General features: G+C 42.2%; 1 non-coding gene across 1 annotated transcript; it reads left to right on the top strand.

The window, feature by feature from the left end:
- The first annotated feature begins 202 nt into the window (after window positions 1–202).
- On the top strand, window positions 203–288 carry LOC120992668. Its single transcript, XR_005777062.1, has one exon. It is a non-coding gene; the product is annotated as a small nucleolar RNA SNORD71 (small nucleolar RNA).
- Window positions 289–12963: the final 12675 nt, after the last annotated feature.

Genomic DNA, 12963 nt, shown 5'->3' with positions numbered 1-12963 from the left:
CCTCCAACCCCCCCACCACCACCGTGAGCCCTGCCTCTGCCATCAGTCCCCGCCCCCCCATCCATGTAGCATGCCCCTGATGCGGTCCGCCCCCTCCCCGCCCAATACATTCATCCTGCCCCGATCTGTTCTTTCTCAATGCTGGCCATATCCCCCTCCTTTTCCAGCGCTGCCCCCTGCCCCTGATGCGGTCCCCCTGCTGTGTGTGATGGCGGCGGCTCCATTCCTGAGCCGCCGCCATCAGCAGCGAGTGTCAGCTCTATGCTGACACTCTGCTGTAACCACATAGATGCCGCGGCAGCGGCATCCATGGGGTTTATAGAGGGAGGGGGCTCCCTCTCTCAACCATCAGGGCTGCTGCGCCGCGATTGCAGCGCCCGATGGTTGCCATGGCAACCGGACCCTTTGCAAAGGCGTCCGGTGTTGCCACCTACAGGAAATCTGGTAGTATTATACTTTGCAATGCAAGAGCATTGCAAAGTATAGTACAACCATCAGCCCCATTGGATCTTCAAGATCCAAGAGGGAACTGATAAAAAAAAAAGTGAATATAATGAAAGTAAAAATAAATAAATAAATAAAAATGTAAATTAAAAAAATAAATTGCCTTTTCCTATAAAAAAAAATAAAAAAACAAAACAAAAACCACACATATTAGGTATCACCGCGTCCGTAACGACCATCTCTATAAATATATGACATGATCAACCCAGTCTAATAAACACCATAAAAAATAAAAAATAAAAACTGTCACAAAAAGTGCAACACCAAGCGATCAAAAAGGCGTATACACCCCAAAATAGTACCAATCAAACTGTTGCCTCATCCCACAAAAAATGAGCCCGTAATAAGACAATCGCCCAAAAAATAAAAAAGCTATGGCTCTCAGACTATGGAGACACTAAAACATTATTTTTTGGTTTCAGAAATGCTATTATTGCGTAAAACTTAAATAAATAAGAAAGTATACATATTGGGTATTGCCACGTCCGTAACGATCTGCTCTATAAAATTGTCCCATGACCTAACCCCTCAGATGAACGCTGTAAAAAAAAATAACTGTTCCAAAACAGCCAATTTTTTGGTCACCTTGCCCCATAAAGTGTAATAATGAATGATCAAAAAATCATATGTACCCAAAAATGGTACCAATAAAAACCTCAACTCCTTTTGCAAAAAACGAGCCCCTGCACAAGACGATCAGTAGAAAACTAAAAAACATATGGCGTTCAGAAAATAGACACACAAAAACATAATTTCTTTTTCAAAAATGCCTTATTATGTAAAATTGAAACAAGCAAACCAAAAAAGTAGACATATTTGATATCACTGCGTCCGTAATAACCTGCTCTATAGAAATAGCACATGATCTACCATGTCGGATGAATCTTGTAAAAAATTAAAGATGACAAAACAGCAATTTTTTTGTTACCTTGCCTCACAAAAAACTTTATATAGAGCAATTAAAAATCATATGTACCCCAAAATAGTACCAATAAAACTGTCACCTTATCCCCTAGTTTCCAAAATAGGGTCACTTTTTGGGAGTTTCTACTGTAGGGGTGCATCAGGGGGGCTTTAAATGGGACATGGCATCTAAAACCAGTCCAGCAAAATCTGCCTTCCAAAAACCATGAGGAGTTCTTTTCCTTCTGCGCCCTGCCGTGTGCCCTTACATCAGTTTACGATCACATGTGGGGTGTTTCTGAAAACCGCAGAATCAGGGTAATAAATATTGAGTTTTGCTTGGCTGTTAACCCTCAATGTGTTAAAGAAAAAAAATGTAATAAAATGGAAAATCTGCCCAAAAAGTTAAATTTAGAAATTTCATCTCCATTTTCCTTTAATTCTTGTGGAACACCTAAAGTTAACAAAGTTTGAAAAATCAGTTTTGAGTAACTTGAGGGGTTTAGTTTCTACAATGGGGTTATTTATGGGGGATTTCACTATGTAAGCCCCACAAAGTGACTTCAGACCTAAACTGATCCTTAAAAAGTGGGTTTTGGAAATTTTCATAAAAATTTTAAGAATTGCTTTTAAACTTCTAAGCCTTGTAACGTCCTAAAAAAATAAAATTACATTTCCAAAATGATGCCAACATAAAGTATACATATGGGGAATGTTAAGTAATAAATATTTTATGAGGTATCACTTTCTGTTTTTGAAGCAGAGAAATAGAGATTTTGAAAATTGCGAATTTTTCTACATTTTTGGTAAATTTGGGATTTTTTCATAAATAAAGGTGAAATATATTGACTCATATTTATGACTGTCATGAAGTACAATGTGTCACGAGAAAACAATCTCAGAATGGCTTGGATAAGTAAAAGCATTCCAAAGCTATTACCACAAAAAGTGACGCATGTCAGATTTGTAAATTTTGACCTGGACACTGGGGCATCAATGACCTTTGGTCATGAAAGGGTTAACAGAGTGAGAAACCAACGGTACTATAAACCACACTCCCAGATCAAAGAAACTTTAACAAGCTGCTACAGTATTTTGTATTTTTTATCTTCATGTATTTTTATGCGAGAGTGGAGATGAGCGAACTTCTGTTTTAAGTTCGGCGTCTAAAGTTCGGCTTCCGGTTAGCGGAGGATTCCGATATGGATTCCGAATTCCGTTGTGGTCCGTGGTAGCGGAATCAATAATGACCATTCTGTGTTCACAAACATGTTTCCAATCTTTTTTTATTTATTTGTTGTAATTAAGGAATGATTATATTCAAACTAGCAGCATATACAGTGAGGAACAGAAGTATTTGAACACCCTGCAATTTTGCAAGTTCTCCCACTTAGAAATCATGGAGGGGTCTGAAATTCACATTGTAGGTGCATTCCCACTCTGAGAGACAGAATAATAATAAAAAAATTAATAAAATCAGGAAATCACATTGTATGATTTTTAAAGAATGTATTTGTCTTGCACTGCTGAACATAAGTATTTGAACACCTGAGAAACAGCAAGAATTCTGGCTCTCAAAGACCTGTTACTGTGCCTTTAAAAAGTCCACCTGTACTCAACTCATTAATCTAACTTACCTGTCTGAGCTCTTTAAAGACACCTGTCCACCCCACAGTCAGTCAGACGTCAACTACTACCATGGGCAAGACCAAAGAGATGTCAAAAGACACCAGAGCCAAAATTGTGGACCTCCACAAGGCTGGAAAGGGCTACGGGCCAATTGCCAAGCAGCTTGGTGAAAATAAATCAACTGTTGGAGCAATTGTTAGAAAATAGAAGAGGCTAAAGATGACTGTCAGTCTCCCTCGGACTGGGGCTCCATGCAAGATCTCACCTCGTGGGGTATCACTGATAAGAAAGGTGAGAAATCAGCCCAGAACTACAAGGGATGAGCTAGTCAATGACATGAAGAGAGCTGGGACCACAGTTTCAAAGGTCACTATCCGTAGAACACTACGCCGTCAAGGTTTCAAATCATGCATTGTACGGAAGGTTCCCCTGCTAAAGTCATCACATGTCCAGGCCCGTCTGAAGTTTGCCAATGACCAGCTGGATGATCCAGAGGAGGCATGGGAGAAAGTCATGTGGTCAGATGAGACCAAAGTAGAACTTTTTGGTCTAAACTTCACTTGTCGTGTTTGGAGAAAAAAGGATGAGTTACATCCCAAGAACACCATCCCTACTGTGAAGCATGGGGGTGGTAACATCATGCTTTGGGGGTGCTTTTCTGCGAAGGGGACAGGACGACTGCACTGTATTAAGGAGAGGATGAATGGGGCCATTTATTGTGAGATTTTGAGCAACAACCTCCTTACTTCAGTCAGAGCATTGAAGATGGGTCGTGGCTGGGTCTTCCAACATCACAACGACCCAAAGCACACAGCCAGGATAACCAAGGAGTGGCTCCTAAAGAAGCATATCAAGGTTTTGGAATGGCCTAGCCAGTCTCCAGACCTAAATCCAATAGAACATCTTTGGAGGGAGCTGGAACTCAGTGTTGCTCAGCGACAGCCCTGAAACCTGACAGATCTAGATCAGATCTGTGTGGAGGAGTGGGCCAAAATCCCTGTTGCAGTGTGTGTAAGGCTACTTTCACACTGCCATTCAGAGCGGGTCCGTCTGATGTCTGCTCAGACGGATCCGCTCCTATAATGCAGACGTTTGGATCCGTTCAGAACGAATCCGTCTGCATTATAGTTTAAAAAAATTTCTAAGTGTCAAAGTAGCCTGAACGGATCCGTCCAGACTTTACATTGAAAGTCAATGGGGGACGGATCCGTTTGAAGATTGAGCCATATTGAGCGGATCCGTCCCCATTGACTTCCATTATAAGTCTGGACGGATCCGCTTGCCTCCGCACGGCCAGGCGGACACCCAAACGCTGCAAGCAGCGTTCACGTGTCCGCTGGCAGACTGATGCATTCTGAGCGGATCCGCGTCCACTCAGAATGCATTAGGGCTGGACGGATGCGTTCGGGGCCGCTTGTGAGCCCCTTCAAACGGAGCTCACGAGCGGACACCCGAACGCAGGTGGGAAAGTAGCCTAAACCTGGTCAAGAACTATAGGCAACGTTTGACCTCTGTAATTGCAAACAAAGGCTTCTGTACCAAATATTAACACTGATTTTCTCAGGTGTTCAAATACTTATGTTCAGCAGTGCAAGACAAATAAATAGAATGTGATTTCCTTATTTTATTTTTTATTTTTAATTCTGTCTCTCAGAGTGGGAATGCACCTACAATGTGAATTTCAGACCCCTCTATGATTTCTAAGTGGGAGAACTTGCAAAATTGCAGGGTATTCAAATAGTTCTGTTCCTCACTGTATACATGATTACTACACTAATAGACAGGGTAGCACTCAAAAGTATCTGGGAGTGATAATGAATTTAGGCCCGAATCCATTTCCTTATATTCACATGTTTTAATCCATTTTTTTTTTTTTTTTTTGGGGGGGGGTTGTTGATTATATTTAAACCAGCAGTATATGTACAGTTGCAAGAAAAAGTATGTGAACCCTTTGGAATGATATGGATTTCTGCACAAATTGGTCATAAAATGTGATCTGATCTTTATCTAAGTCACAACAATAGACAACCACAGTCTGCTTAAACTAATAACACATAAAGAATTAAATGTTACCATGTTTTTATTGAACACACCATGTAAACATTCAAAGTGCAGGTGGAAAAAGTATGTGAACCCTTGGATTTAATAACTGGTTGAACCTCCTTTGGCAGCAATAACTTCAACCAAATGTTTCCTGTAGTTGCAGATCAGACGTGCACAACGGTCAGGGGTAATTCTTGACCATTCCTCTTTACAGAACTGTTTCAGTTCAGCAATATTCTTGGGATGTCTGGTGTGAATCGCTTTCTTGAGGTCATTCCACAGCATCTTAATCGGGTTGAGGTCAGGACTCTGACTGGGCCACTCCAGAAGGCGTATTTTCTTCTGTTTAAGATATTCTGTTGTTGATTTATTTCTATGCTTGGGGTCGTTGTCCTGTTGCAACACCCATCTTCTGTTGAGCTTCAGCTGGTGGACAGATGGCCTTAAGTTCTCCTGCAAAATGTCTTGATAAACTTGGGAATAAATTTTCGATGATAGCAATCCGTCCAGGCCCTGATGCAGCAAAGCAGCCCCAAACCATGATGCCCCCACCACCATACTTCACCTTTGGGATGAGGTTTTGATGTTGGTGTGCTGTGCCTCTTTTTCTCCACACATAGTGTTGTGTGTTTCTTCCAAACAACTCAATTTTTGTTTCATCTGTCCACAGAATATTTTGCCATTACTGCTGTGGAACATCCAGGTGCTCTTGTGCAAACTGTAAACGTGCAGCAATGTATTTTTTGGACAGCAGTGGCTTCCTCTGTGGTATCCTCCCATGAAATCCATTCTTGTTTAGTGTTTTACGTATCGTAGATTCGCTAACAGGGATGTTATCATATGCCAGAGACTTTTGTAAGTCTTTATCTGACACTCTAGGATTCTTCTTCAGCTCATTGAGCAGTCTGCGCTGTGCTCTTGCAGTCATCTTTACAGGACAGCCACTCCTAGAGAGAGTAGCAGCAGTGCTGAACTTTCTACATTTATAGACAATTTGTCTTACCGTGGACTGATGAACAGCAAGGCTTTTGGAAATACTTTTATAACCCTTTCCAGCTTTATGCAAGTCAACAATTCTTAATCGTAGGTCTTCTGAGAGCTCTTTTGTGCGAGGCATCATTCACATCAGGCAATGCTTCTTGTGAAAAGCAAACCCAGAACTGGTGTGTGTTTTATAGGGCAGGGCAGCTGCTACCAACACCTCCAATCTCATCTCATTGATTGGACTCCAGTTGGCTGACACCTCACTCCAATTAGCTCTTAGAGATGTCATTAGTCTAGGGGTTCACATACTTTTTCCACCTACACTGTGAATGTTTACATGGTGTGTTCAATAAAAACATGGTAACATTTAATTCTTTGTGTGTTATTAGTTTAAGCAGACTGTGATTGTCTATTGTTGTGTCTTAGATGAAGATCAGATCACATTTTATGACCAATTTGTACAGAAATCCATATCATTCCAAAGGGTTCACATACTTTTTCTTGCAACTGTACATGTTAACTACACCAATACACAGGGTAGTGCACAACATTATCTGAGAGGCCCACAAATGGCCACATTAAGGAAGGGTTCCAAACAAAGGACCCAGGATGTGGGTGGTAGCAGCACCATTTTTCCGGCCAGAAGTAGTGGTAATAGGTCGCAATTTTCCTTGCTGGCTTTAGAAGAGCGCAACATTATAGTTGGGGAGAAAGAGGATGAGATTGTGGATTGGATGGCTCACTCCTCCTCTCAGTCGCAGCAGGATGATGTGGAGGTGACTTCAGAGTCCGACACAGTGCCATTGATCCAGGGGTCACAGCATTCCTGCTGCTCCTCATCCTTGCAACCCCAAAGAAGGCTTTCAGTGGAGTCCTCTCAGTCTTCACTTCCCTTTTTCAAAGGGACACCTTCTTTTTTCCTAAGAAGTGGCAAGGCAACCCTACCAGGCCCTATGGCAGATTATCAAGTTTCCCTGTTGACGACTTGTATGAGAGCCCTCACTGTTTGGGCTACCCTGTGGAGGATATCTATTTACATTTAGTCATATGACTACAAGACGCCTACTTCTTACATGTGCTTATTTGCTCATTTAAGACTTAACTTTTACTTTGATCATTAAAAGCTAATATAGAGAAGTAATTACAAAGAAGGATACCAGCGCTGCCGTCTAATTAGGGAATAAACCCACACAGTTAGAGTGTATGTGTGGGTTCCGTCGCTGCAGGGTTCCAGTAGGGGTTAATCGCCAAAAACCCCAATGTGTAGGAAAAACCTTATATAGATATATAAAGGGACCCGCGCTGACAGGTTTATGGAGTGGTGCGGTAATACAAAAATACACAATAAATCAGATTTAGATAAGTGCTAAATAATTGCTAAATATTTATACTATCTATTATAGTCATATGTTGCAGGGTCAGAAAGTTTAGATGTGTCAATCTTCCTTAGCGTTAATGGATCCGATACAGTCAGATATAATGTGCATATGAGATATCCAGCAGTCACTTACTAGTATGCGCAATGAAGGGCGCGTCTGTTGCTGTAGCTGGACTCGTTCGCTGCCTGTTGCGCCGAGTTTCGCCAATCTATACATAAGGAGGTGGGAAGAGTCTACCATCTTCCCCAGTGGCGTGCTCCGTGCGAATCTGGTCCTCTGGCGGAGATTCATTGATGATATTATTTTTATATGGAAAGGGGGCGAACCATCCCTACAGAACTTTTTTAATGAAATCAATAAAAATGAGTTTTATTTACAATTTACTCTCACTTATAGCACTCAGGAAGTAAATTTTTTAGATTTAACTATAAAAATTCTAAATAATAAAATACTTACTCAAACGTACTCCAAGCCTACAGACAGTAATAGTTTTATTTCTCTGAACAGCTGCCACCTTCCGGTTTGGCTTACCAACATCCCACGGAGTCAATATATTCGCTTGAGAAGGAATTGTACCTTGGTAGAGCAGTTTGAATATGAGGCAAACAATCTACATACAAAATTTGAGGAAAAAGGTTACAATGTGACTGAACTTGAAAAAAATTCAACATGAGGTCCTACAAATAGAGCGGAAATTACTTGTGCAAAATAATAAAGATAAAAATAATAAAAAAGAAAAAACAAAATAAACGAGGTTCCTGATTTTAATGTACCCATAATAACCCAGTATCATGGAAAATAACTCCAATTCAGACAAGACAAGCTTGGTTTTCTGTAGCTCTGTGCGAATAACTCCCGTGTGTCGCTTTTACTTCACAAGGTGGACACACAAAACCACCATAGCTGTGTGCAAGATCTGCAGGATTAAAATAAGCCAAAGCTATTCAAACACAATTATAGGTACCAGAGGTCTATTGTAGCACATGTGGTGGCATCACCGGATCCTTTGGGAAATACAACTGGCCAATATTCCCAGTCAGATCAAGTCTGTCCTTCTCCTGGTCCTCTTTGCGGCAGCATCCCCAAGCAGTACAGAATCGTTGTCATTATCATCATCATCACCTTCTTCTCCTGTTAAGACTCCTCCTTTTCCTTGGCTCCATCAAGAGACATCTATAATGGAATATTTTGCCATGAAAAACCTTTTCTCCATCAGCAATTAGCTAGTCTACAAACTGAACCCCCACCTGGCCACATTGCTGTTGGTGCATTCGCTGTAGTACCTTTGTAGTAGAATCTTGTACTCTCACATGGCAGAGAATGCGGGCCACTCCTTGCAGTTCTCACTGTGCATCAACCTGCACTCCACAGTGGACACCTGGAGCAGCTGTTACAGGAAGGAAATATACATGCCTTTCACGGCCCACTGGGTCAATGTTTTTTGCAGCAATGGAAAGGCAGCACCCCAGCACCATTACCAGTTCCTTTTGACCCCTTCCCACCATATTATGGGGGTGGCTTCCACAGCACCTCCTCCATGAATACAGTCCCATCCCCAACAGCAGCAGGGCACAGCATCACTTACACTACCCATCCTTCCTATCACTTGTGTCAATTCAAGGGTTGCCACGCCGTGTTGGAACTGATCAGTCTGGGAATGAGTAGCTACACTAGCAAGAATTTGCTCAAGCAGAAAACATCCAGCTGCTGTCATCTCACTGACTCCAACTGGGAAAGGTGTTCAGCGACAATGGACACAACATCCTGGCCTCCCTGAACCTGGGAGAAATAAGGCCCTGCATGGCCTTTTGAAAAAAATGCACTGGCTTGCGCAAGGTGCTGGCCATATCCAGCACACTGTCCCTCTTTTCAGCCATTCTCATATGGTGATAAATACTCTCCTGGACTTGCAGCATCAGAATAGTATGCAGCTACACTGCTTAATCTGCGATGTTTTAACTTACTGGAATTCAACATTGCACATGCTTAAGTGTCTGTATGAGCAGCGGAAAGCAATGAATGATTTGGTCATGCACCAAACCGCCTCAGCAGGGAGCATGTGCAGTTGTCCCTCATCCCCCTCATATGTATTTTTGAAGAGACGCTGATGCTCATGCAACAGGTGGCCCTGTAGCTGTTGGGGACCCACAATGTGAAACTCCAATTCAGGAGGAGTCGGTGTTGGAGGAGAAAGAGGATGATGATGATGATGACGATGACACCAGCAACGACAACCAATCACCTCAATGAGGGGCGGAGTTGGAAAGAACTGATTCCTCGGGCACACTGGCCAGAATGGCAAACTGTAGCTTGCTTATGCAGTGACTGGCAGTTCGATGACATCAAGCAGTCTGATGATTACTGGATAGCTATGTGCTTAGACCCTCGATACCAAGGCAAAATGGGGGAATGCTTTCCTCTGACAGAATTATGTCACTACCATGAAACATTGTGTACGCAGCTTGCCACTGCTAACAGCAAGCAGATGCCTGCCGCCAGCATGTATGAAAGGTAGGTTCCCCTCCAGCCCTAGCAGAGTCACTCCCCAGTTGCCGCCATGAGCAGCAGAAGCTGCAGGAGCAGCCATTTCAATCTCCTCAACATGATGGAGCAGTTTTCCCAGGTGCCGCGCCACGCAGAGGCCAGTTAGCAAACCAACAGCTCCCGCCTCAACGCCCAGGTTCAGGCCTACCTAATCTATGACCACTCTCTGGTGCATACCTTGTTCCCTGACCCTATGGATTTCTGGCCAGGCATACTGAAACAGAGGCAGGAAGTGGCACAGTACAGTCCTCATACTCTTTCTTTCTAGGCCTCCAGTGTCATCTCAGAGAGGGTTATCGGCGCCGCGGGGAGTGTGGTGACACCCCCAAATGGACCAAGTTGTCCTCCTCTAGTGTTCAAAACATCACTTTTGTCTAAATGAACCAAGCCTGGATTCAGAAGGGTTTTTACTCTCTTCTGACTGATTCTGATGTATAGACCTCGTCCACATCGCCTTGCTGGCGGTGCCCCGTCTTGCCACTGTTGCTGTCTGTCTGTCTACCTAATATCACGTTATGTATGGCTGCTGCTGCGGCTGCAACATGCTAGTAATGCCTCTCAATAATCAGTTTACGTGTATTCAATTTCCACACATTTGTAATGTAAAATTTTTGGGGGGTTAACAGAGTTGAAATGTTAAAATTTTTGTGGGATGAGCAAAGCTGGAACCTGGAATGCATCAAACCACTGGCACTAATGCCTAAGGGTTAGTTTTGTGTGCTCACTATACAATCAGTTGAAATTTTTAAATTATTTGGGGGTGGGGGTTAACATGGTTGAAATTTAATTTTTTTTTGTGGTGGTGGGGGGTGAATTTCTTTAAAGACAGCATAAATGCAGGTGTATCCATCAACAGTGACATTTTCTCATACTCCAGACAAAGCTGGATGCATCATGCCACCAGTACTAATGCCTAAGGGTCAGTACTCACTTTCCACACAGTTGAAATGTTAAAATTCTTCTGGGGCATGGATACATTTTTAGAATTCCTTACCCCGCGTTAAATTTTTTTGAAGGCGCACTGGCGGTATATAATTTTAGTGGTTTACTGCATCAATACCGCCATTTTCTCACAGTCCAGGCAAATTTGGAGCCTGGAATATATCATGCCACTGACACTAATGCCTGAGGGTCAGTTCTGTGTACTCACTTTCCATACGGTTGACATTTTTTAAATTTTCTTGGTGGGGAAGAGGTTAAATTAGTTGAAGGCATAGCATAAATGTATGTGATCATTGCATCAATACCAACAGTTTTTTCAATGTCCAGGCAAAGCTGAGACCTGCCTCATTCCACTAATGCCCAAATTGTCACTGTACACTCACTTTCCACATGGTTGAATTTTAATTTTAAAATTTTCTTTGGGGGGAATACATTTTTTTTTATGGCACAGCATAAATGTACATAATTAATGCATCAATACATAAATTCTCTCACAGTCCAGGTAGGCTGAATGTGATCAATAGACTTCTCCTTGCTGTCGATGCCCCATCTTTCCACTCTTGCTGGCTGGCTGCCAGGCTACCATCACGCTGTGTACTGCTGCTGCATGCTGCAGCCAGAATCATGCCACTAATGCCACTTGCCAATCACCATGCTTGTCCTTTATGGCTTGTATATGACAATTGCTCCCCCCACCCGTCTGTTCTTTCACCAAATTGGCTAGCATCTTGCCAGCTCATATCTAAAGAACTTTAATGCATTGTGGTAACCATAATACAGCTGAATCATCTGCAACCACACATTAATAATCTTACTCGCTATCTATGTTTCATTTTTATTTGTATCTGAGGGGTCATTTTTGAAGTTATTGTATGCTTGTCTGTATGCTTTGCCAATAACTTTGTTTTATCTTGTCAAGGTAAGTGTAAGTACAATATATAATTTGTCCTCTAAGGATGACTTTTGCTGGTTCCAAAAATAAGATTGGATCCGCCCTTGCTTCTTTATACTCCTCCACATACTGATGACTCCATTGTTTTACTGAACTATTGAAATGCAGATTTTGTACCAACTGCACTGGAAATTCTAGGACTATTCCTTTTTTCAAAGGGCATGATCTGATATACTGTAACTTTACAGTATCAAAGATATATGCATCTTGTCGCCATATTCAGAAAGCTGTATCAAAGATAATCCCATGGGGTGATGAAAAGAAAGTGTAATGCCTTTCTACTGGATGTATTAAACGCAAAGGATCTACCAGATCTTTTTTGTTTTTTAGTGTTAGTTCTGTCTACCACATTACAGTACTCATTACTTAATTAAAATCCATCCCTACAATTTGATGTGTGAATCTTGAATTATGTTATCATATTGATAAAAAATCTCCTCTGATTTGTATTGGGCACATACAGGTTATGAATACTAGTGTTGAGCGAGCATGCTCGGCCGAATTCTGTTCAAACATCGCGATGCTTGGCAAATCGCAGTGTTCGGCCGAATACCGCGTGTGCTCGAGCGCGATGCTAGAGTCTCCTCCCCGCACGTTTGTTGGCTGCTACGCAGCCAATAAACATGCGGGTGAGTACTGCCACTCACTGTAATGCTGTAGCCATGTTGGTTACTGGCATTACAGTGATTGTCTGGCCGGAACATGTCATCGGGTGCTATAAAGCACCTGATGACACGTGGTTCGGCTCAGTCTTAGTCAGGGAGAGCTTTGCTGTAGAAGGGACAGATAGTGTAGGGAATAGAATTTAATTTTTTTGTTAGGCAGGGTTAGTGTTAGAGACCCAAAAGTCATTTTTAGGACTATTGTTGCGTCTGGCAGCAATATATATTTTAAGCGCAACCTGCGCTAAATTGCATGCTATTAGAGACCCAAAAGTCCTTTTAAGGACTATTCTTGTATCTGGCAGCAATATATATTATTAGCACAACCTGCGCTAAATTGTGTGCAATTGTTAGAGACCCAAAAGTTCTTTTAAGGACTATTGTTGTATCTGGCAGCAATATATATTTTTAGCGCAACCTG

Source organism: Bufo bufo, chromosome 2, assembly GCF_905171765.1.
Source record: "Bufo bufo chromosome 2, aBufBuf1.1, whole genome shotgun sequence".
NCBI classification, from domain to species: Eukaryota; Metazoa; Chordata; class Amphibia; order Anura; family Bufonidae; genus Bufo; species Bufo bufo.
The sequence above is the reverse complement of the archived record's forward strand: the minus strand, read 5'-3'. Positions and strand labels throughout refer to the sequence as shown.